Source organism: Oryctolagus cuniculus, chromosome 19 (assembly GCF_964237555.1).
Source record: "Oryctolagus cuniculus chromosome 19, mOryCun1.1, whole genome shotgun sequence".
Taxonomy (NCBI): domain Eukaryota; kingdom Metazoa; phylum Chordata; class Mammalia; order Lagomorpha; family Leporidae; genus Oryctolagus; species Oryctolagus cuniculus.
This window is the reverse complement of record NC_091450.1, coordinates 56490910-56497613: the sequence shown is the minus strand read 5'-3', so window position 1 is coordinate 56497613 and position 6704 is coordinate 56490910.

Sequence of the window (6704 nt, the reverse complement as noted above, 5' to 3'; positions counted from 1 at the left end):
ACTGTCCTCTGCTGCCTTCCCAAGCTCATTAGCAGGGAGACAGATTGGAACTGGGGCAACCAGGATTTGAACCAGTGCCCATATGAGATGTTGTCTTGCCACATGGCAATTTAATCCATTATGCTACAATGCCTGCCTCCACAATTTTTTCTATGATAATGCAAAAAAAGTATATGCCATCAAAATTAGTTATTATGAAACACTTGATAAAATCACAACTGATTCACAAAGACAGTTTTATGATAGAAGAATGGTGGGCTTTTTTAAAGATTTTAATTATTTGAGAGGTAGAGTTATAGACAGTGAGAGGGAGAGACAGAGAGAAAGGTCTTCCATCCACTGGGTCACTCCCCAAATGACTGCAATTCCAGCTGATCTGAAGCCAGAAGCCAGGAGCTTCTTCCAGTCTCCCATGTGGGTTTAGGGGCCTAAGGACTTGAGCCATCTTCCACTGCCTTCCCAGGCCATAGCAGAGAGCTGGATTGGAAGAGGAGCGGCCAGGATTCTAATGGGCACCCATATGGGATGCCGGCACCACAGGAAGATGATTAACATACTGTGTCATAGCGCCAGTCCCCAGAGTGGTGTTTTATCACTTAACATTTTATTTCAACATTACTTTTTTTGACAAAGCAAGGGTATTTGTGACATCAAATTTTATTATGACACAATGTGTGATGATTTAACAAAAAATTTTATGAAAGAAAAATGGTAGCTTTATTACATCAAAATTGATTATGACAAAACAATGTTATGACAATGACATATTAAGGGTATGTTTCTGATACCAGAATGTATGATACTATATTATTATGGCAATATAAAGGGGTTTATTACATTCAAATTGATTATATGGTATAATGTTTATGACATCACAACTAATTATGGCATCAGAAACATTTTTAATATCAGAATTGATTATGATAGAATGTTAGGTTGATATCAGAATGGTAGATAATAACAAAAATTGATAACAGTTTCACAATGTGTCTTATGACAATATCATGATGACACCAAAGTTTATGAAGGAACAATGGTAGGTTTATGATATCACAATTTGTTACAATAGCACATTGGTATGTTTATACTATCAGAACTATAATTGATCATGTATCAACTGGTTATGACAACATAATGTTTTTTGATAATACAATGGCAGTTTATGATTTCAAAATTCATTATGATGTCATAAAATTTGGATTATGACATCACAAATTATTAGGACTTCACAATGGTAGGTTTATGATATCAGAATGAATGTTTATCAGAAGTCAATCAATTATAACATCAAAATTAACTATGATTTCACAATGTGGATTATTGAATCACAATCATTTAGGACACCAAAATGGTAAGTTTATAATATCAAAATTTATTATGACATCACAACCATATCAAAATTGGTATCATATCACAGTAGTAAATTTATGAATTCATTAATTATGACATCACAATATATGAGATATGACAACAGATTTGTTGACATCACAATCACAAATGCAAAATTATGGTATCAGAATGACAGCTTATCACAAACCAATAGATTATATCATGATGTTTTATGACAATAAAGGTGGTACATGACATCAATATTGGTATGAAGGCAGAAAAGATTATATCACTTTTGATGATGATATCACAAATGTAGGTTTATGATATCAGAATGGTTTTTTACTCAGACCATTTGATTATACGACAATGTTATTATGACAATATAATGTTGATCTATGACATCACAATTTCTTATGATGGCATATTGTTTTCATTATGATAACACAATTGATTATGATATCAATGACAGGATCATGATAACAGAAATGAGGTTTAACATAACAAACATAATCTTCCAATGTGTTAAATGAAAATACAACAGTGGTTTATGACATCAAAATTGGTAGATGTAGCAAGATGATTGGTTTATAACATCACAATTTTTATGATGGCACAATGGTAGGTTAATGACATAGCAGTTGACATCACAATGGTATTTTATATCAGAATCATGGTTTACCACATAGCAATTGATTATAACATCAAAATTTCTTATGATAACAATTGTGATTAACAGCATCAAAATTAATTCTGATGTCATAATGCTCTGGCTGATTGCATCATGGTACTTTATTACAGCAACAGTAGGCTTTTACATCAGAATGGATTATATTGGCAAAAGGGAATTCTTATGTTATCAGAATGGTGGTTCATCATTTGAAAATTTATTATGATATCATAGTGTGTTTTATGACAGTGTGATGATGGGTTATGATGGCACAATGGTAGGACTATGATATCACAATTGATTATGACAGCACAATGCTCATCTATAATACCAGAATAATTTATCACATACCAATTGCTTTTTATTAACTTTTATTTAATGAATATAAATTTTCAAAGTGAACTTTTGGATTATAGCTGCTTCCCCCCCATAACCATCCTCCCACCCACAAACCATCCCATCTCTGACTCCCTCTCCCATCCCATTCTTCCTCAAGATTCATTTTTAATTATCTTTATATACAGAAGATCAACTTAGTATATAATAAGTAAAGATTTCAACAATTTTCACCCACACAGAAACACAAAGTATAAAGTACTGTTTGAGTACTAGTTATACCACTAATTCACATAGTACAACACATTAAGGACAGAGATCCTACATGAGGAGTAAGTGCACAGTGACTCCTGTTGTTGATTTAACAATTGACACACTTATTTATGATGTCAGTAATCACCCGAGGCTCTTGTCATGAGCTGCCAAGGCTAGGGAAGCCTCTTGAGTTCAGCAACTCTGATTTATTTAGACAAGGGCACAAAGTGGAAGTTCTCTCCTCCCTCCAGAGAAAAGTACCTCCTTCTTTGATGGCCCGTTCTTTCCTCTGGGATCTCACTCACAGAGATCTTTCATTTAGGTCATTTCTTTTGCCATAGTGCCTTGGCTTTCCATGTCTGAAATACTCTCATCGGCTTTTTAGCTAGCTCTCAATGCCTTAAGGGCTGATTCTGAGGCCAGAGTGCTGTTTAGGACATCTGCCATTCTATGAGTCTGCTGTGTATCCCGCATCCCATGTTGGATTGTTCTCTCCTTTTTAATTCTATCAGTATTAGCAGACACTAGTCTTGTTTATGTGGTCCCTTTGACTTTTAATCCTATTATTATGATCAATTATGAACTGAAACTGATCCTTTTGACTAGTAACATGGCATTGGTACATGCCACCTTGATAGGATTGAATTGGAATCCCTTGCACGTTTCTAACTCTACCATTAGGATTAGGGGCAAGTCTGATTTAGCATGTGCTGAACTGTACATCTCCTCCTCTTGTTCCCACTCTTATATTTAACAGGAATCACTTTTCAGTTAAATTTAAATACCTAAGAATAATTTTGTGTTAATTAAAGAGTTCAACCAATGGTATTAAGTAAAACAAAAAAAAATACTAAAAAGAATAAAGTATTAAGTTGTTCCTTGACAGTCAGGACAAGGGCTGATCAATTGATTTTTTTAAAAAAAGATTCATTTATTTATTATTTGAAAGGCAGAGTTACCAGAGGGGATCTTCCATCCACTGGTTCACTCCCCAAATGGCTGCAACTGCCAGAGCTGGGCCAATTCAAAGCCAGGAACAAAGAGCTTCTTCCAGGTCTCTGATGCAGGTGCAAGGGCCCAAGGACTTGGGTCACCTTTTACTGCTTTCCCAGGCCATAACAGAGAGCTGGATCAGAAGTGGAGCAACCAGGACTCAAACTGGCACCCATACAGAATGCCAACACTTCAAGAGGCAAATTTATCCACTACAACACAGTGCCAGCTCCACAAAATGCTTTTCACAACAGATTTCTAGGTCAATATGATGTTTTATTTTATTAAAATTGATTATGATGGGACATTGTTTAGTTTATGACATCACAAACTATAGGGTATCACATTGGTAAATTTATAATTACAGAATGGCTGTCAGATACCAATTGATTATGATATCACAATTTTATGACAAAATAGTTAATTTTTGACATCACAATTGATTATGATATCACATTGGATGACTTATAACACCAACATTTATGATGACATCTCTTTTTAAAGATTTGTTTGGTTGTTTATTTATTTATTTATAGATTTATTTGAAAGTCATACTTACACAGAGAAAGAAGGAGAGGCAGAGAGGGAGAGAGAAAGAGGGAGGTCTTCCATCTTTTGGTTCACTTCCCAATTGGCCACAATGGCCAGAGTAGCACTGATCTGAAGCCAGGAGCTAGGAGATTTTTCCAGGTCTCCCCCATGGGTGCAGGAGCCTGAGGACTTGGGGCAACTTCCACTGCTTTCCCAGGCCATCGCAGAGAGCTGGATGGGAAGTGGAGCAGCTAGGACTTGAACCAGTGCCCTTATGGGATGCTGGCACTGCAAGCAGTAGCTTTACCTGCTACGCCACATTGCCAGTCCCTATGATGACATCTTAACAATTGGTATATTACATCAGAATTAGTTTTGACATCACAGTTATAGCATTATAGTATCAGAATGGCAGTTTATCACAGAACATAGATTGTATTATGTTTTTTATCACAATACAATGGTTGTGTTTGTTTATCAAAATTGGTTATGATGACATAGTTTATGTATGACATCACAATTGATAATGACATCACAATGGTATGTTTATGATATAAAAATGTGGTTTATCAGAAAATAGATTATGATATCTCAATGTTATGATATTAAATGTCAGTTTATGACATCAAAATTGATTATGATGGCACACAGTAGTTTTATGTCATCGTAACTATTTGTGATGGCACACCAGTAAGTTTATTATATCACAATAGTGGCATATCATATATTGATTAGGACATCACACTTCTGAAATATTTTATGGTGGTCTATGACAGGACAATTGGTTAGGATGGCATAATAGATGGTTTTTGACAACACACTTGACTGTGACATCACAATAGTAGGTTTGTGATACCAAAATGTCATCACTATGTAATTATGGCAGTACAATGTTGTATTATGACAATATAATTTCGATTATTTTAGCACATTTTGATGTATGATATCACAATTAATTATGATAGCACAATGGTAAGCTTAAATCAGAAAGGGAGTTTAGATCCAACATGGGAAGCGGGATACACAGCAGACTCATAGAATGGCAGATGCCCTAAACAGACTCTTGCCTCAGAATTAGCCCTTAAGGCATTCAGATCTGGCTGAAGAGCCTATGAGAGTATTTTAGGCATGGAAAGCCAAGACACTCTGGCACAAAAAAAAAAAATCTCTGTGAGTGAGATCCCAGTGGAAAGAACGGGCATCAAAGAAGGAAGTACCTTTCTCTGAAGGGAAGAGAGAACTTTCACTTTGACTATGACCTTGCCTAAATAAGATCAGAGTTGGCAAATTTAAAATGCTTCCATAGCCTTGGCAACTCATGACAAGAGCCTCTGGTGATTACTGACGCCATAAACAAGAGTGTCAATTTGCTAAATCAACATCAGGAGTCACTGTGCACTTACTCCTCATGTAGGATCTCTGTACTTAATGTGTTGTACAATGTGGCTTCGGATCCGCACATCTCTGGCTGTTGCAGCCAGTTGAGGGAATGAATCAGCGGGTGGAAGACCTCTCTCTCTCTCTCTCACTCTGCCTCTCCTTCCCTTTCTGTGTAACTCTGACTTAAAAAAAAAAACAAATCTTTTTAAAAAAAAAGTTATTTATGACATCAACATTGATTATAGCAGCACAATATTTATAGTATGTGACATCAGAATTGTGATTTAAAGTAAACCTATTAGTTACAACATCACAATGCATTAAATGGCATTACAATTTTGATTTATGACATCAAAATTTATTATGAAATTACAATGGTTGTATTATGACATCACAATTTTAATGATTGCACAATGGTATCATTAGGAGCTTACCATGGGAGTATGATATATTTTTGTTTTAATAAAGCTTTTATTTAATATAAATTTCATAGGTACAGCTTTTGGATTATAGCAGTTCTTCCCCCCACACACTCCCTCCCACCTCCCATTCTCCATTATGATTCATTTTTAATTATCTTTGTTTTTTAAAGATTTATTTATTTACTTGGAAGTTAGAGTTACACAGAGAGGAGAGGAAGATGGGGGAAGGGAGGAGAGATAGAGGTTTTCCACCCACTGGTTCACTCCCTAATTGACCATGATGGCCAGAACTGCACCAATCTAGATCCAGGATCCAGGAGCCTCTTCCAGGTCTCCCACATGAGTGCAGGGGCCCAAGGACTTGGGGTGTCTTTAACTGCCTTCCCAGGCTACACCAGAGAGCTGGATTGGAAGTAGAGTAGCCGGGACTTGAACTGGTGTCCATGTGGGATGCTGGCATTGCAGGTGGCAGCTTTACCCACTATGCCACCGTGCTGGCCCCTTTAATTACCTTTATATATAGAAGATCAGCTCTTAGTAAACATTTCAACAGTTTGCACCCACACAGACACACAAAGTATAAAGTACTGTTTGAAAACTAGTTTTACCATTAATTTTCATAGTACAACTCACTAAGGACAGAGGTCTTATATGGGGAACAAGTGCACAGTGATTCCTGTTGTTGATTTAACAATTGACACACTTATTTATGACATCAGTGATCACCAGAGGCTTTTGTCATGATCTGCTAAGGCTATGGAAGCCTTTAGATTCCACAAACTGACATT